The sequence below is a fragment of the Cricetulus griseus genome, chromosome 8 (assembly GCF_003668045.3).
Source record: "Cricetulus griseus strain 17A/GY chromosome 8, alternate assembly CriGri-PICRH-1.0, whole genome shotgun sequence".
In the NCBI taxonomy this organism is placed as follows: domain Eukaryota; kingdom Metazoa; phylum Chordata; class Mammalia; order Rodentia; family Cricetidae; genus Cricetulus; species Cricetulus griseus.
In genome coordinates this window covers 90,899,143-90,917,451 of record NC_048601.1, presented here as the reverse complement: position 1 = coordinate 90,917,451, position 18,309 = coordinate 90,899,143, and the positions used below count along the sequence as shown (strand labels likewise).

At 42.4% G+C, this 18,309-nt stretch overlaps 1 protein-coding gene across 5 annotated transcripts in view; it reads right to left on the bottom strand.

Moving 5' to 3' along the window:
* Positions 1-18,309, bottom strand: part of Osbpl3 (oxysterol binding protein like 3) — a 167,788-nt gene that overhangs the window by 126,649 nt on the left and 22,830 nt on the right. For 2 of the 5 annotated variants that reach the window (XM_035448775.1, XM_035448777.1), the window contains 2 exons: positions 17,092-17,562; positions 16,499-16,627 (listed from right to left, as the gene is read on the bottom strand). The exons of the other annotated variants lie outside the window; for them this stretch is intronic. The gene's annotated coding sequence lies outside the window, so the exon portion shown is untranslated. The remainder of the gene's footprint in view (positions 1-16,498; positions 16,628-17,091; positions 17,563-18,309) is intronic. 5 annotated transcript variants of the gene reach the window in all.

Below are 18,309 nucleotides of genomic sequence, written 5' to 3'. Positions count from 1 at the left end.
TATAGCTCCAAAACCTGTGAGAGTGTGTTTGTTTGTTTGACAGAAAGCACAAGAGTTTCTGGGTTTCTCTGGTGCAAACATTTTCCCTCCTGTTAGGTGGAAGGTTTCAGGCTCTTTTCTGAAACCTTAGAAGCCAGAAACAGCCAGCATTGTTTTCTTTAAACTTTAAAGAGACGATTTGGCATGTATCATATGCTTTGTAACACTGCCTCACAGCCTGGAGCAGCCGCTCTCAGACATGCACAACCAAGTTCCTCCACATATGAACATCCTGATTAAGTGGGATAACGATGTTGCCATTAAATGAGCTTAAATAAATAAGTATCAACAACGAACTATTCCTATTCACAATTATGATACAAAATTGTCCTGCAAGTTAGCTGTGCATGCTGGAGCTTGAGGCTGGATAGCACCATTGCTCTTCCTGGATTCAGCTATGAGAATGCCAGTTTGGAAGGCCGTGTAGTCCCAAAGAAATTGTCAACCTGGAGCTAGAAGAAACATCCAGATAACATGCAGGTTTTCAGAAAGTTTCGCCCATTAACTCATGCTATGTCACTAATTCCTTACAGTCTCCTAGGCTGTGGCAGCCCAGGAACTTATGATTCAACCATTTACACCCCTTGCACCACTAGGCTTCCCTAGTGTAGCACCACACCCATGGCTCATTGGCTGAGAATCTGCCTTCTTTCTGTCCCCGGTACTCAGTGTCAGACCACAGTGGGTCCTGTGGGAGAGACAAGAACACTCAAGCTACAGAGGCAGCCTGCATGGCTGCTTTTATCTCAGAGATTTCGAGAAAAGAAAAAGAAAAGAAAAAACACCTTTCAGCTTGCTCGTTTTAGTCATTTAATTCCAAAATAGAAAACACAAGCAATTTCCAGCTTTTGGGCCAAGTCTGAAGAATCTAAAGCCAGAGAAGATAACCATTCTTGATGTTCAGCTCTCAGGTCCCTGGGCCTCTGGGAAGGCTGCATTGGGCATCAGTAACCAGCAGGTTTTTGAAAACCAAAAGGAATCAGATAAAAATAAAATGGAAGAAAATGGGGCATGCCTCCTCACAGATGTGAACAAAGCAGCTGAATCCACTTTTGTTGAAATGCCTGACTCAAGAAGGCAGCCTGCAGACTAGAAAAGCAGTCATCCAGTGTTCCTGCCAGATATGCCCATCATACCTATGCGGTAACTGTCCATGTGTCTTCCTGAAGATGAGGCCTCTGCATCCAAAGTGAACCACCTGCACTGTGTGGTTCAGAGGGAATGCAGATGGGCATTTAAAGAAAAGGGGTTCACCTGCAGACACCTTTGTGAACAAGACTCTGTCTACATGTCCCTTGAGTCTTCCGAGTTTTACAATGGAGAACGAAGTCGTTTTTTTTCCCCTAATTAACACATAGGAAGTGTCAGCCTGTGCCTTCTCTCTCCAATAGTGGTAGAAACTCCTGAAATTTCGAGCATAGGGATTGGGATTTTCCCAGGTATGATGACTCACAGTCTCCTTTGAAAAACACCGGAATTGACTCTTGAAATCGCCACTATTTCTTCAAAGTCAGTCCTGTAACAAAGCAGCACTCTCTGGGCTGAGATACATCGCACACCTTACTTAGTGTCTTTGTTTGTTCTGTGGGGTTCCTTAATAACTTGAAAAGAAGCCCACCTTTCCAAGGGTTTCTCTAAACTACCTAAGACTAGAGTTAGCACTCTGACTAAGCCTGGTTCTATATATGTCTCCGAGGAAACCTATCTAATATTAGCATCATGCTAAGAAACAGATTCAATTATGAAACAAATCACACAAGTCAAATTTAATAAACTGGAAACACAGCTCTAGGAAAGGGTTCATGTTCCCTGTGCCGATTATATCTTCACTAGGACCCAGCAGATTGGGGTGGACTGATGATGATGATACACGGTAATCAAATGTATTTGGGGCTCCTTCATATTCATCCTGCATTTTTCTTATTTCCATACTCCATCCACCTCAGTGTGTGAAATCTACCTGGAGTTTCAGAGTAAACACAACAGAATACAATGATAAAGGAAAAATAATAGCAATAATTGAACTAACGATCTGTTAATCACCTTTCCAGGTATGATTAGAAACTGTAAGTACTCAAAACACTCTTCTAATGCATAAAGAAAATCAAGAAAGAAATTTAAAACCTCCAAGTACAAAGACAAGGATAAGTCGCTGAGGAGACGCCAAAGCTAGAAAAAGTGATCCCGACTTGCAGATGGTGGGATTATTTGTACCGGCAATGTGGTGTGGCACTCTGCTTACAAACGTGGTCATGACAACTGCAACTCTCCAGCCAGAGCATCTATTCTCTCACTGAATTAAATGTAGCTTTAGTTACTGAGGCTCCTGAGGATGCTAAGAAAAAGACACCCCAGAGCAAAAACACTATAACAACACAGAAAGACCAAACCCCTCAATAACCTGATTCTCTTCCCTTTCAAAAGAGAAGGGATTCGGACACTCTTCTCCCTACACTGTTTCAGCCAAAGACTTGCACCACAAGACAGCATTTGTATCTTCATTTGGCAAGGCTTAGAACTACACCATGAATTGCTCCTTTCTCTCTTTACTGGTGAATGGAAATTCATTCATTCATTCATTTTTATTCTTCTTTTCACTTAGTGTTGAATTTATTCCAGTGCCATGACTCGTTTCTTCCAAGGCATCTTTTCTGTGCAACCCAGTCCTAAAACTTAGCAACCATTTGCTCCTTTGTCAGTGAGGATGATCCAGCGTGGCCAGGGAAACCCGTCTGCACTCGTCTAACTGTGGACCCTTCGCCAACCTCTGTATTCTACGGCCAGGACCCCGAATCTGCACCCTATGTTCAGCAGCAGCTTCTGCGCTTTGAGGCACGGGCAGCAAAACTTCAACACTGTTTGTAGGCCACCTTGGGCCTGGCCATGCTACTGACTCCAGCCTCACACTGTAGAATGTTAGTTCTCTGAAGTGACACCTGTCAGATACACGGTGGCTTTTCAGATAAGCATCTCCTTACCAGCCAGGCTTGAGCCACCACACTTGCATGCCTTTGTGAGGTTTTCTATGTTAGGAGAGTAGAGCTTTTTTTCTTCTCAGGCCACTTCCAGGAAGAGGAGCTGTGACATCTTAAATGAATGAATAGCCTACACTCTACATTATTTTTTTAAAAAAGAAAAAACAGAAAGACAGAGAGAAAGAAAGAAACTACAAAACAAGCAGCAATAATTCCAGTTCAAAGAGGTCAATATCTGATTTATTTTTCCTGACAATTTCTAAGTTTAGGGTTTTTTTCTTGTATCTGAGTAAGTCCAAAACCACCTACCAGGCTGTTTGATGGTAGAGTCTCCCCGAGACTCACTAACCTTGTTACAAAGAACAAATAAGAGGAAACACACTACTTCATGCACCAGCCCTATTTCCCACAGTAATCTTTCACTGGAAACCCTTATTTTCCCAGGATGAATAAACAATACCATCTAAACTGGAAGTGGTACTTCACACCAAGATCCCAGCAACTTGGGAGGCAGAGGCAGGAGGATGGCTGTGAGCTACAGTAGTGAGTTAAGCCTGAACTACAGTGTAAGACCCCCCTGTCTCGAGTTAGTCATTTTAAAACATAAAATACAACAAAAACATCCCCATGTAATTTTACCCATTCTTCCCCCCAATAGTTTCTAGACCTTTCTCTACCCCAGTCCATCTTTTAAGGACAGAATCTATTTTGAGTTTTTCTCTGGCCACCTCACATAGTATCTTTAAGTTTCTTCATTTGACAAAGACTGATTCTCAGTATGATTCTCAGAACAGGGGACACAGTGGGTGACAAAAACCAATGCTTTCTTGAAGCTCATTCTCACCTAGCACCTCGAATGATGTCAGGCACAAAGCCTGCATCTACCAGATACTCACTGAGGCATTCTGCATGAGCGAGGGGGCCTGAATATGAAAACGGTGGTTTCAGACGTGGTTTAACATGCTGAAACAGCACATACAGACACAGTGAGGTGATACCTGGCAACTCGGGGGAAAAAACAAACCCGAAGTGCAGGTAGGATACGCAGTGTATCTAGAGTCTCTCTGCAAGTCACCTCATCCTTTGAAAACATAATTATATTAATCACATGGTAGGCTGCTTGGTACTGACTGGGCTAAAGATGTAGGCCCAGGAATCCTGGGTTCTAGCCCGAGTACTGAAAAGGGGAGAAGATGTTCATTGATAAGAGGCTCAAATAATGTCTAGACTATTCATAAAAGCAGGGGGCGGGGGCACAGAACACATCTTAGATGCACACCATTTATTTTAACCATTTTATTTCTTAGCATGACACGTCTTCCAGTTACTAAGTGGCAAAGCACCTTAAAACATAATAGGGGATCAAGAATTCAGAAATAACTGGGCTGGGCAGCACTAGGTCAGGGTTTCTTGTGTGACTAAGGATCCTTCTCTAGGTATGGCTGGAGTGTTGAGCGTGTGGGTGTATGAGACAGCTCCCCTCAACCTGCTTCTTGATGATATGGACTCAGCCTGGCTATGGGCTAACGTGTTACATGGGAATCTCAGTGAAGCTGTATTCCCCTGCGGCAGTTAGCATCCTGGAGCTAGTGTCCCAAAATTCACAGAACCTTTTACAACCCAGAGTCACATACAGCCCCTCCTGCCATATTCTCTGCACCAACTGGAGATAACTGAAGAATACACAGACTCCACCTATTCCTAGGAGGGGACTTCTGGACTTACGTTTCTGTTCTGTTTTGTTTCTGGAGCTGGTGGTTAAACCTATAGCATAAACATGTTAACACATCTTTCTACTGGCCTGTATCCCTACCATGGCTACTTAAAAATAAAATACCAACAGAGTATGTGAAGAGGTAAGTACCTATTAGTTTTAATGGAAGTGTGTGGTTGGGTAAAAACTGTACTTTGGCTGTGAGTCCTTATAAGGGAAACAGGCTATTCTGTTCTGTGCAAACACAGTCTTTAATTAAATAAGCTAAGCCTAACTAATTGATGTTTTAACAAAGGAATCAGAGAACAGTTCTTGGACTTCGAACTCTTAAGCAAGAAAAGGCCTCAACCAACTCTGCAGGCTACCTGCATTCCAAGGAGCTTTCAGGGTACACTGGGCCCCTTCTCTGCTCAGCATCTGGGTGCTCACACCTGCTGTGGGTACAAAGGTTGGCAGCAAGTGGGCAGGTGCGAGAGACAAGAGAGAAAGGAATGACTTCCATCTCTATACTCAGTTCTATGAAGATGTCTTCCTTCTTTCTCTTTCCTGTAACATCAAGCAACCATCCTCCCAAATGGGCTCTTTAGTTTGTTCTAGATGAAAACAACAGCTCTATCCTGTCATCTTGAAGTCACTGCAGCAGAGGGAACAACTATACCACAGGAGGTTGGACCATTGAGGCCTAGCAAGACTTAGGATCTCCAGACACAAGCGTGGAGACTACCCAAGCCTGTGATGGCCAAGCTGTTAGAGCAGACGCAGATGCAGGCTCCCTTCCAAAGTGGCTGGAATTCCATGAAATGGAATTAGAAAATAAAAGCAAAACTGAAGTATGTGGGATATTACTATTCACTATCCTCCTTCCAAAAATAAATTAAACCAGAGAAAAAGACCACGATGGAATTCTGAATGGTGAATTCCAGGGTGAATCCAAGGTCCATAGAAGGATCCAGGCCCCAGATCAGGGGAGCTGTACTCCACTGAAGCTCACAGTCCTTGGGGCTGCCCTCCTAACTGACACCCTTGCCACCCCACCCCCAAGCTCCCAGGACACTCCCCTGGGAGGTCACATTCCCTCACTTCACAGGAGTACCTTTCCATAGTGACTAACTTGAAATGACTCTCAAAGTCAAACTTGAGCATACTGTTTTATCTCTGTCAGAACACAATCCAAGTCACATGGGAATTCTGAGTCCTTTATAAGAAAACAAGACAACAGTCTAATGACCTCTGGTTCTTCAAACCACAGAATTGTTCTTGGAATGTGTTTCCGGGCTCCTCCCAGGTGTAGTGGACAGGAATGAGTTTACTTCAGCTGCTGTTCCTCAAATGGCTCTATGGGAAAACGTGTTTTTGCCAGGTGTGTCTTGTCCCTGTGATTGAACAACTCACTCAGGTGACTCTTCTTAACCCTTGGAGTACAAATTGTCTGATGCTCTGAATAAAGTTGGCTATTGCATGAGACTTTAGCCCACATCATTTCTAGGCCCCACTATCCCAGATGTACACCACCACCTAGAACTAGAGCAGTAAACATTTAACTACATAACTTCCTTGCCTATCTATCTATGGAAGGGAAAGGCCAAATATTAGCAAAAGTATCTAGAAATCACTATGTCTAAGTAGATAGCAGAACACTGCCTAAAGGTTGAACACTAAAGAGAAGTTACATAGGGCCTGGAGAAATGCCTCAGAGGTTAAGAAGACCCAAGTTCAGTTCATAACACCCACATGGCAGCTCACAACCACCTGAACAGAAGTAATACATACGTGTCTATGTATGTTAGCATAAATGTATGTATGTATGTGCTTGGGCATATGCATATATATGTATATATAAATGTGTGAATGTGTGTATGTATATATATATGTGTGTGTAATGTGTGGGTATATATTTATGCATGTGTATATGTGTTTATATGTATGTGTTTATATGCATATATACATGTATGCATACACACACATATATGCATATAATACATATGTATGAACATTTATGTATATGGATTCTGATATAGAAATGAATAGCTTGTATTGGTATGGATTTTGATTTATTGATACAAATTTAAGGTCAATTTTGTTATATGTACGTTTCTCCTCTTGTTTAGATATTGCATTTATACAGCTCTTTTAAAAATGTAATGTATAATTAAACACAGATTGTAGTCACCTATGATAGTCAAAGCTTATAGTTAGGTTAGTTAGGTTTTCTAGATATGCAGAGATATATAAGATGGATAGTCTTCAAACCTTTCAAAGACCTTCAGAATATGGCGTTTAAAATGGTTTAGGGTTTTTCATGACTATGAGACACACCTGCTCCTGGCAACACCAGTTACTTCATAGAGGAAGATGGGCATCGAAGAAACTCGTTATGGAGTTTGCTTTCAATACGACGAAACTAGTCATTTGGGCAAGAAACTGCTCTTGCTTGGACTGTTTGATAAACTGGACATGCAGGACCCCAGGACAGTGACTGCTGAACTTGATGGGAAAGTCCTAAAGGGTTCCTGCTTCATGGAAGAGTCTGCCAGACATACTTCAGGACACAGAGAAAAGTGACTGACAAACTGCCAATACAGGTGGACAGTTTAAAATTTCCTGCTTCACTGAGAAGTCTGTCAGACACACTAGGCCTATGGGCTGAAGATGGATGCCCCAACATTACAACATGACTGTCCAGGTAGCGAGATGTCTCTGTCAGTTCTAGAGTTTATATATTATCCTTCTCTAGTCTTTGATGGAGTTTAAGACAGATAGTTATGGTTATAGTTTTCCTTAGTTGGGATAAAAGATAAGCTACATATAAGATGTTAGACTCACAAAGATAGGATAGATGATAGAATATTTTCTTTGAATCTTGATGAATGTTAATGTACTAAATATTGTAACTATAGTTCTTACTTGATAACTGTTTTGTTATATATAATTTTACTATGTTAAAGCTAAAACCCTTCTTTTTATTTAGACAGAAAAGAGGAGATGATGGGGAATGTTCTTCTGTGTATATGTTTGTCTTATTGGTTAATGAATAAAACACTGATTGGCTGATTGGTCAAACAGGAAGTGATGTAGCTGGGCAGAATCAGAATATAAGCAGGGACAAGCAGGAAATGGCTCTCTTCTCTGTGGAGACACTGAGCAGTCATCATGTAGCAGGCAAAAGAGGCACAGGTCTGGAATTCCCCAGTAAGATAAGACCACATGGAAATACTTAGATTAATAGTAATGGGTTAATAATTAAGATAGACCAAGCCAACAAGAAACCCTAGTCACCAGCCAATAGTTTCATTAGCGTCCATGTATTTATTTGGGGCTCAAGGGCCACAGGGCCTGCTGAGCCAAGTATCTCACGTTACAAGATTTACTTCCTGTTTCTCCTGTGCCAGATTCTGGGATGGGTGCTAATGGTTTCACAATAGACGTACTTTCCATTCATCAGTGTGTTTCGAAATATAGGAGGTTATATCAGACATTAAACACTAAGAATAGTTGTCTTTTAAAATTCAGTGTTCCAAATATCATACAGCAAACTCACAGACCCTTAGAGAAACTTGAGCTGAAGCTGACAGAAGGATGGATTAAGGTCATAGCTTCCCTGAGTGCTAAGGAGAGACACACACATGCAACTTTGTTTTGGCTTCCTGTCTGGGAACATTGACCTAAACAAAAAGTCTTGCCAGGTATAGTAGCGCATGCCTTTAATCCCAGAATTTGGGAGGCATGTGGGTCTCTGTGAGTTCCAGGATAGCCCAGTGTTATGTAGTGAGACAGTGTCTCAAAACACTCTCTCCACCCCCCAAAAGAGGCTTAAGAGAAGAGAGAGAAGGCAAAGTTGCTATTTTCCATTATTTGATGTACTGTTGAACAGAAGACACTGACTTCCTCTAACTCAGAGGAACCAACTGTTGACGCACACCTACTGAGAAGACATCTGAGTTATTCTACTTCAGAAGGTAGGGATAAGGCTTATGGGTAGCCATGAAAGTCCCAGACTTACTTTATCACAAACAAAAAAAAAACCACAACTGAAGGAACTTTCAGAGGCAAAATGATGTCTGCCATGGAAGTTGTGACCTTTGCAGCAGCAGAGGCTTGGCACACTCAATGATACTTGTGATCCCCTCTTCCAACCCCAAGGGACTATTTCTTATCCACCTATGGCTGTCTTCATCTTTGTACAAATAACTTCCCAGGATCTTGATTCTCTACCTGTACTGAGTGCACGTCTACCAGATCTAATGTTGAAGATGGTCTCACTAAGGGCTACCTCCTTAGTCACCAAGGATGCAGCAGAAGCTAGAAGTACTGCCATTGAGAGGGCAAGTGAGGGATGGCAGCAGGAAAAAATATTTTCTGTGTATACTGAGTATATGGCTGTGAGTGACTCACTGAAGAAAGCCAGCTGTTCCAATGACCCCTGTTCTGCTCAGGGCAACAGCAACACAAGCATCTGAACAACAGCCACTAGATCTGACCCACATACGTTGTCAATGATTCACTAAAAGGCTGGATAAACCATGATTTCTCCCAGCCTCTACTTCTCTACTTCTTTCTCAGCTTCGTGGTACCATGTACACTGTCACCTGTAGTAAATCCACCATGCTGTGGAGAATTAATGTCTGCAATATGGTTGTGAATCCACCTAGGACTTACCAATGGTTCTTCACAACCGTGCCATCATGCTTAACACACTATGATACAACACTTAATTCATTTCCAATATCCTTCCATGATGAGACATGCAGGCACACAGGCGCAGTGTCCTCTCACACACCCTATGACAGGCTTCATCAGTTCTTGAATCTGCTTTGTCCACATTCTACTGTTTTTGATATAGGGTGCGTCACACGTGAATGACCACCGTGGCTCACAAATCAGCATATCTATCATTGATGTTGTATATTTCCTTTCCTAGTTGTATTTAAGTAGTGTTCTTGAAATAAACATAGTTTCGGTTCAGGGAAATGGCTGACTGTTCTGCACACAATCAACCCCTGATAGGGGCTAGTGAGAACAATGCTCAGGATGGCTCTTGTCTTATCCCATCAACCTTGGCTGATTTCAACCACAGCTGAAAGCTCACACCACAGGCAGCACAAGGCTTCTTTTTTCCTTCTCTGGGACAGAGTTGCCAACTTAGCTAGAAAGCAAGTATGGAAGTATGGAAATGCAAGTGGTCAAGAGCACAGCCTAACTGAAGGCTATGGTGTAGCTATAAATGTCCCAGCTCCCATCAAGCAGAAAGAGGAATCCAGGGGCAGAGTCACGTTGTCCATAGCACCAACCTTCACAACACACTCTGCTGGCAACAGTTCTCTGACCTTCACCCCACCTTCTTGGGATCATAAGAAAACAAAACAAAATTACCTGCACTCAAATCCTTGCTTCAGGCTCTTCTTTCATGAAACCAAACTAGGGCAAACTTGAGGGAACCAAAACAAAGCCCCAGCTGTAGTCAACTATTTAACAAGTAATGCCTTATGAGTCAAAGGTATGCATGCAAATCTACTGCCTGGAATTTGAGATCTATTTTCCAACGAAATTCTATTGTAAATTATTAGCTTTCTATGCCAGGCCAAAAATAATCATTTACTCTGTAACAGTACAGACAGGCAGCAAAACACTTCCTAAGGAAATGGATAATGACTTTGTCACATCTTGTCTCTTTACCAGGAAAAAAAACAAACACCTTAACACACACACACACACACACACACACACACACACACACACACACGAGGGTGGTGGTGGTAAAGAATGGTTTCTACAGAATCAAAAATGTTTGCATCGATAGTCATTTAAGTCCTGATAACAACTGAAATCCAACACAGACAGATAAAAACTAAACTCACCAAAGTTCCCAAAAAGGGAAAAGCAGAATCAAGTGAGTTCAGCCAGAAAACACGTTTTAAGTTCCTTGGCTGACAACAAGAAGGATGCAAGGCAAGAGGGCAGGCATTGTAGAGCAGGTCTGCTCTGCTGGGCTTTGCAAGTTATGAAACCTAGGACGTGGGTCTTCACGAAGCACACCTCGAAGTCAACGTGAAAACTGAAAGTCAAGTCACCAAATCTCAGGAGCCTGGGTTGCAAAGTACTTCTGAGTTTCATCTTATACAAAGACAAGCTTCAAATTTCTATTTTGGGGGAGTGAACCCAGGGCTTAGCAATGCAGCAGGTACACGAGCTTACACTACAGCCCGGGCCTCTTGGAACTTCATTAGTAAAGGTGATATACATGCCCCCGTAATTACCATCTGCTAGTTTAATAGCCAAGTCAACAATTTCTCCCGATGAAAGCCCAATTTAAAGATTTTATTATTCATTTCCAGTGCTTGTGGTCCCAGGAAATAGAACATGGGAAAAATAGAGATGAAGACACTTGAGACTATGGGAAGAAGTCAGGAACTCATGCGGACATCCTCTCCAACAGCTCAGTGTAAATTCATTCTCGGGTTGTTTCTTTCTCTGGATTCTGGACAAACAAAAGGTAACTACTTGCTCAAGTAAAAAGCAAAAATACGTTTTTTAGTAATGAATAAAGAATTTATATTGAGCTTGATGTATCCCTTCTGGTTAACTAGTGGGCATGGACTGTAAGGGTGAACCAAAAGTCACACTGATATCAGATACATGCATGTAAGTCCATGACTATGAGTGCAATAAAAAATACAAAAACATCATGAAAGCTTGGAAAGAAATTTGGTAAGAAAAACCAAAGTTAACATTAATTATGGAGAGGACACACATGGACGCTCTTTTTTCTTTTTCCCCAGAAAGTGCTAAGCTCAGAGAGAAAGTATTCTTTACTTTTCTTCCCAGTAAAAACTGATTTAAAAAAAAAAAAAAAAGGAAGAAAGACAAAGCACCACAGGGGAATAACCCTCAAGGTTTGCAAGAGAATCTTCCTATTAATTTTGGTCTAAGCAAGCAAATATAAGCAGGACCAAACACTTTAGACACAGGCCTGCTGTGCAGTCTCTAGAATTGAGTGGGACACCCACAGCACACTGGGCTCCAGTGAATAAACACTGCCGGAGATTGCAAATGCTTTCATTTTTGTTCTAAGCACAAGACTCATTTACTCTGACACAAGCAAGAATGGAGGGAGCTTTGGGAACATTGATGGCAACACTTCCTCAGGATGGGATTAAGTGTTTTGTATCAGAAAACAATGAAAAGGAAGGACAGGAGAGAATGTGGAGGGCCCTTGTCTGGTCTACTTGTTGGAACACTGAACAAGGAGCTTCAACAAGACTACGGTCTTGGAGAGACACCTGAACCACTCAGACACTAGACTGATGCAGACAGTTCTATTCAGCGAGGATAGTAATGGGTAAGCTAGGAAGTTTAAAGAGTCCAACCTCTGGCTTTAAGGATGAGGAAGTTCAAGTTCATGAGGCTCCCAGATTCAGCCAGTGTCACATAACCACTAACCACAACAGCTGTTATCAACTCTTTGGATGTTTGGTTTAGTACACTGGCAACATCAGACAGTACAGCCTAACTTTTCATGCCCAAACCAGCTATTGTCAGCATCCTTGGAGAATAAGCTGAAATTAGATGAATGTTGTTCTTACACAAGCCACCTTGGAACATTAAGTGCTCAAATGATTCCCCCAGCTGGATGCAATTCATGGAACAATCCTTCAATGTTCTCAGGTCTGGGCCTTGCATCTCCCTGATGAAGAATATGGTTAGCTCATATCAGGGCTCCCTGGCCCCGACAACATACAGTCATTAGATGAAACTGTAAATACACCAACCCCTGACCTCTTCCCCAGAACTCATCTAAATGACGCTGGCCTTTCTAGACATCATACCCCTGGAGTACTTTCCCTTCAGCATTCCAATTGCTCAGGCAACCATCTGTGACTACATTGCTGAGATGCAGCCTTTGTCAGCTCTGCTGGGGAGCTAGCACCTATCTTTCCAAACCAAATGACTCTTCCCCAGGCTGGCTTCTTTACAGGAAAATGATGCCAGCAGGTTCTTATTCCCATCTCTGCAGGAAAGGTTGCTCACAAGTTGAGTTTCAATGTCTCCTGTTAAAGTACTGAGTGTCTGCTGAATGGTGGCCAAACTCTTAATATTCCTCTTAAATAGACATTTACTAAGCAAGGGCTGTCATGCCTCTCAGTATGAAAACCAAGCAGATTCTCAGAAGAAAATAAAAAAGAATTAAGCACATTAGGAAAGAGCAAGCTTTCATCCTGACTAAGTGGTTCAGAGCCAAGGAATATATTTGGTAGAAGGGTGTTAGGAACTGACCCCCACTGTCTATGGAAGGTCCTTACACAGTGCAAATAATAAATGCTAAATGAACCAATGCAAAGATGCATGGAATGGATGAATGAAAGAAAACAGCAAGTCACTTTGGCTCAAGGCAATGAGACTTCATTTAAAACATGACCAGTGCTACTTGACACTCCTTTAAATGTTCCATGACATGACCTAGAGCATAGTGTGTATCCAGGCTGGAAACCAAAGCTCGTGAAGGAAATAATCCTCATTCTAATCAGTGTAAGAGTCAAGAAGGAAAAACTGTGTGGGGGCGGGGAGGCTTCACAGATGCTGACCACACTCAAGAGAAGGGGTGTGGGAGCAGGAAGGCTCAGACAGACAGACAGACACATGAAGTTTCCCCTCACAAAGCACCCTTCTCCCACTTTCACAGCATTTATTCCACTCTGCTTCATCCAAAAACCCCAGGTTTCATGAGAAACAAATTAACAACACGGCTCAAATACACAGTGACTCAGGTGAAGCACATCCCAAGCCCCGGGAGTTCACATACTGCTTTGTGAACAATCTGTCTACCCAAACACTCGGGCTTATTATTATTATTATTATTATTATTATTATTATTATTATTATTATTATTATTATTATTACTCAATTTAAAGAATCTTTAGACATCAAGTTATTATACTCTTCATCAAGACTGAGTTACCTTTTAATCCTTTCTCCATAAGGACATAGAGTCCCAAGGTAAGCCATCAAACCAAAATAGCTCGAAAACGCCTGTGTAATGACGGCGGCTTTATCACTACTCATAAGCCAAGAACCATTTCCATGCCTGGAATGCACATAAACGTTCACTAGAGACACACTTAGCCTGGGCAGATCAGCTGTGAAGAAATTATTTAGACAGGCAAGTGCTCTCTCCACTCCAACTCTATGAACTCGATACTTTTGGCCAGTCACTCACATAGCTCGGCAATGAAAACAAACAAAAAAGCTACAGGGTGTGTCACAGCTTAAATACAAATTGTGTCCTCACTGGGTCAGAGTTTGAGCAGCTGGTCTCCAGCTTGGTGACACAATTTTAGGAAGTCAGACACCCTCTGGGATGTGGTATTGTAGGCCCCTAAGGGGTTGGGGAAGAAGACTCTGAAGGCTATACCTGCCTCTGGTTACAGGCTACAGCTCTCTGATTCCTGGTTATTTAATGAAATGTGATCAAGCCACTGTGGTATACCCCCATCACCATGCCTTCTTTGGCATGATGAATTCCCTTTAAAAACAAAACAAACCCTTCCTCCAGCAAGTTGCTTCTGTCATATATTTTATCACAGCAGTGAGAAAGAACCTGGAGAGGGGGTTGGGTGTCCCCCAAAGGTTCAGACATTTGGACACTTGGTCTCCAGCTGGTGGCACTATTTGGAGACGTCTAGGAGGCGCAGAGCACGTACGTCACAGGAGGGGGCTTTGAGAGTTCAGAGCCTTGCCCTAATTTTAGTGTGCTCTCTCTGCTTCATGTCTGCAGTGAAAGATGTGCACCCTCAGCTCCCTGCCCCTTCCCTATCCTGCCACTTGCTGGGATGCTACCAGCCATGGTGGACACTGGCCTCTAGGCACCATGAGCCCAGCTTCCTTGGTCGTGGTGGTTTATCACAGCAGCAGAAAAGTAACTGAGACAGGAACAGACATAGGGATAGTGATTTCTGCACACCTCCGTGACCTACCTCCTACCTAAATAAATAAAATAATAATAATGTCTTAAAGTCTACCTAACAGCACAGTACAAAGAACCAAAGGCTAAGATCAGTTTCAGTTTGAATGTCCTGGGAACAATCTAGAAATTCATGTTACTGCTCTTTGAAGGTAAACTACAGAATGGTAACTGGGGTTTGAGGAGGTAATAAGGGTTATTAATGACCACTTGATACACGAAGCTCTCTGCAATGTTATAATACAGCCAGAAGGCCCTGTAAGGGATGCAGGGGACCTGGATTTGGTTCCCAGAACACACATAGCAACTCACAACCACTTATAACTCCAGTTCCAAGGAATCTGACGCCTTCTTCTGGCTTTGCAGTCACCAGGCACACATATGGTTTACAGACATACATGTAAGCAAAGGATTATACAGATTTTTAAAAAGTCCTTCTGTGTCTCAAAACTGTAAGATTTTAGCAGGAACATAATGACCAAACTATGTTTCTAAAAATTACAAAGATAGATTCAAGCCTGGTGGGCCAACACTCGATTCCAACACTGGGGAGGCTGAGGCAGGTAGGTAGCTGTGAGTTCAAGGTCAGCCTCGTCTACATAGAGAGTTCCCAGCTAGTAGGGCTGCACATCGAGACACTATATCTAAGTTAATTAATTAATTTTAAAAATAAGACTTAAAAATAAGGACAAAAGACACTTTGAAGGATCTTTGGCAAGAACATAGGAAGCACCAAATGAACTCTGGTAATTGGGCCTCACTACAAGTCCCTGCTCTGGTGCCAAGGGATGGATCTGAGAGAGAGAGGAGGGTCTGACCACATAGCAGGTAAGGAAATGTAATCTAAAGTTCTGCAATGTATCTTACACATAGATAGCCTGGTAGAACAGGGGTGTTGTGGACTATGTACAGACTGCCAACATTTAACAATACCTGGCACAACAGAGGCTTCCAACAAGTTATTTGTAATTAAATTACTGTTATAACTCTTATTCATAAATATTCTTAAAGCCAGCAAATTTCCCAGCTTATGGTCACTACCAATAAGGCAAAAAACTAGAATTTTCCCATGATGTAAATGGATACTCATTCCTGTGTCATTTTGGGATTCATGTATTTCATCAACAAAAATATGCTAAGTCCTTGGATGGCATGTTGAGGACATAGAGTCTGTCAGCAAGACAGACATAATTTCATCTTACAGACCTTCTATTCTAGTCACTCTCCCTGCTTTGGGCTGAGCCGCTGGACTTTGGAGTGGCCTTGGAGCCTTTGGATTTTTTATTTCCTCTACCAATCACACATTTCTGAGACATGTGATCGGTCTCTTCAGATATCTGCTTAAATGGCCCCTTAATAAAGAGGCCTTTGACCATCTTAATTAAAATTGAATGTCAACTCTTGTTCTGCTAAATACCCCCCAAAGTCTCATCTCTTCTCTAATGTCCTCCATAGCATTTATTAGACTTGACACACATACCTGTCTGTTTATAATGTGAAGGTTACACATCCCTGTCACACTCCTAGGACCTACAAGGGACAGGGCACTGAATTCACAGGCATACAATAAATGAAAACATAATGGATATTCTTTAAACATGCAACCACAAGCAGTTTTATTCAAATTTGTTCTTGACCCTACTTGAAGATCCTGCATGTATAGCTATGGCATCAGGTAGTTTCCCAACTGTCTCCAGCTTATCCACTGGGCTTGCCAACTGCCAACTGTCAGGGTGTAATTCCCACCTCACATTCCAGGTCACTAATGCGTGCACTTCTACCAAGACCAAGAACAGCCATCATGATAAACACTACCTTATGCTCCCAGAGTATGAGGGAACCACAGTCAACATCTGGATATGAAGCTGAGGTGGCTCCTATCACCATCCAGGACCCTACTTTGTAGTGTCACACACTGGGTCTCAAGGCTTCAGTAAAATCTCCCTGGAAGAAAAGCACTGTCAAGCCTGTCCCCAGCTGATCGCTGGCCCTGCCACACCCCCAGCTAACCAGTCCTTTTCTGTTCTTTCCAGATGCAGCTACATCTGGGCGACACACAGCAGATACAATTATTTTATTTTTCCCCAAACCATCAAGCCAGTCAGACTAGAATACAACTAAGTTTTAAAACACAATCCTTCATCATTTTTCTCTACCCTGGCTTTACCCCCCTCCTGTTCATCTGATGCATTCATGAAAACTGAAGGATAAAAATGCATCACCTACTAGCTCGTGCCTCCCAACCACAATCCCACAGGAAGGCACCGACACACAAGCTCCCTTGGAAGGCAAGCCATCGCTTTATAAAGCGATGGTTAGACCTAAAACCTTCAGATACTCTGCCTCTCCCTGGAATTTGAACTTTCCTTGCACTTTGTGACCCTAGCATCTGTCTTTAAGGTACTTACAGAGTTTCCTGACAGGAATAAAGATGCCTTCTTCACTGCAGATACACTATTTTCTTTCTTTAGAGGGAAAATCTAGCTTTTCCCCCTCTTAGTTCTTCCAGCCTTCCAGCATCACTTTCTCCTCATGGTCCTCCGGCTGGCTGAAATCTCGTTAACAGAGGTTCCCTTTGTTCTACTGCATTTCCAGTCCCTGGTTCACCATCTGCTTCACCAGTGAAAGCGGTGAGCTGCTGAGTACATTTCCCACTCCCACAATTCTTCTTGCTCATTAATATAACTGGAATTAATTCATCCTATCTGCTTTGCCCCGTGCTACCAAGGGCAAATATCAAGTCAGTAGAGCTGCCATTAAAGCATTCCAGAAAGTTCCAGTGACTATATCTGAATAATTCGGTGCTTCTGAAAGAAGTGGTGGTGGCGGGGTTATCAATGTTGCATTAATCTCTTGGTCTTTGCTGGGACAGGGCAGACCTGAAAAGGAAAAAGGGAAAGCAAATTGCCACCACTCTAAGGTTTGGGAAAGAAATCGCTTTCCCATCAGGCTCCCTGCCCCCATCCACACACGGCAGCAAGCAAAAAGTCACCACACCTTCAGCCACTTCTTAATAAATTCCAAATTTGCTGTTCAGTGATAATAAGTGTGAAACCAGACCCTAGTGTAGGTTGAAGAGCTGCGAGTGGCTTGTGGCAGTAACAAGGTGAGCAGACATTGAGTCATCGATCTGGAGAAAACCCACTCCAATCGTTACTATCATTTGGTATGAGTTCATTTCATCTAAAAAGTGCTTGAGAGTTTTGCCTTTTATCTTTTAATATGCACGTGGTAAATGAAGTTACCTCTTGAGCAGGCCACTTAATGTTCTCAATTATAATATCAGCCACTGAATGATTTCAGGCAAATTGTCTTAAAACTGGATCTGAGCTTCCTTCTCTGAAAAGTGGGTTGCTTCATCTGGTTATTGTGATGCGACCAGGAGACAGAGCACGCTCCTGTGGATGTTATGAACTAACAGTTCAGTGGTTTGACTGCCATTCGAAGTCCACAGCAATCCTATCCCTTCTTTGCAGAGAGGAAAATGCCTTTCATGAATAAATGATTTTTAAATGCTGTGGTGACTGTCACCCAGTTGGCTCACACTGGTTTCACCCAAGAACCTACTGTCAAGAGATGTCACACAAAGCAATTTCCTACTTCTGAAAAAAACAAAGGAGTCACAA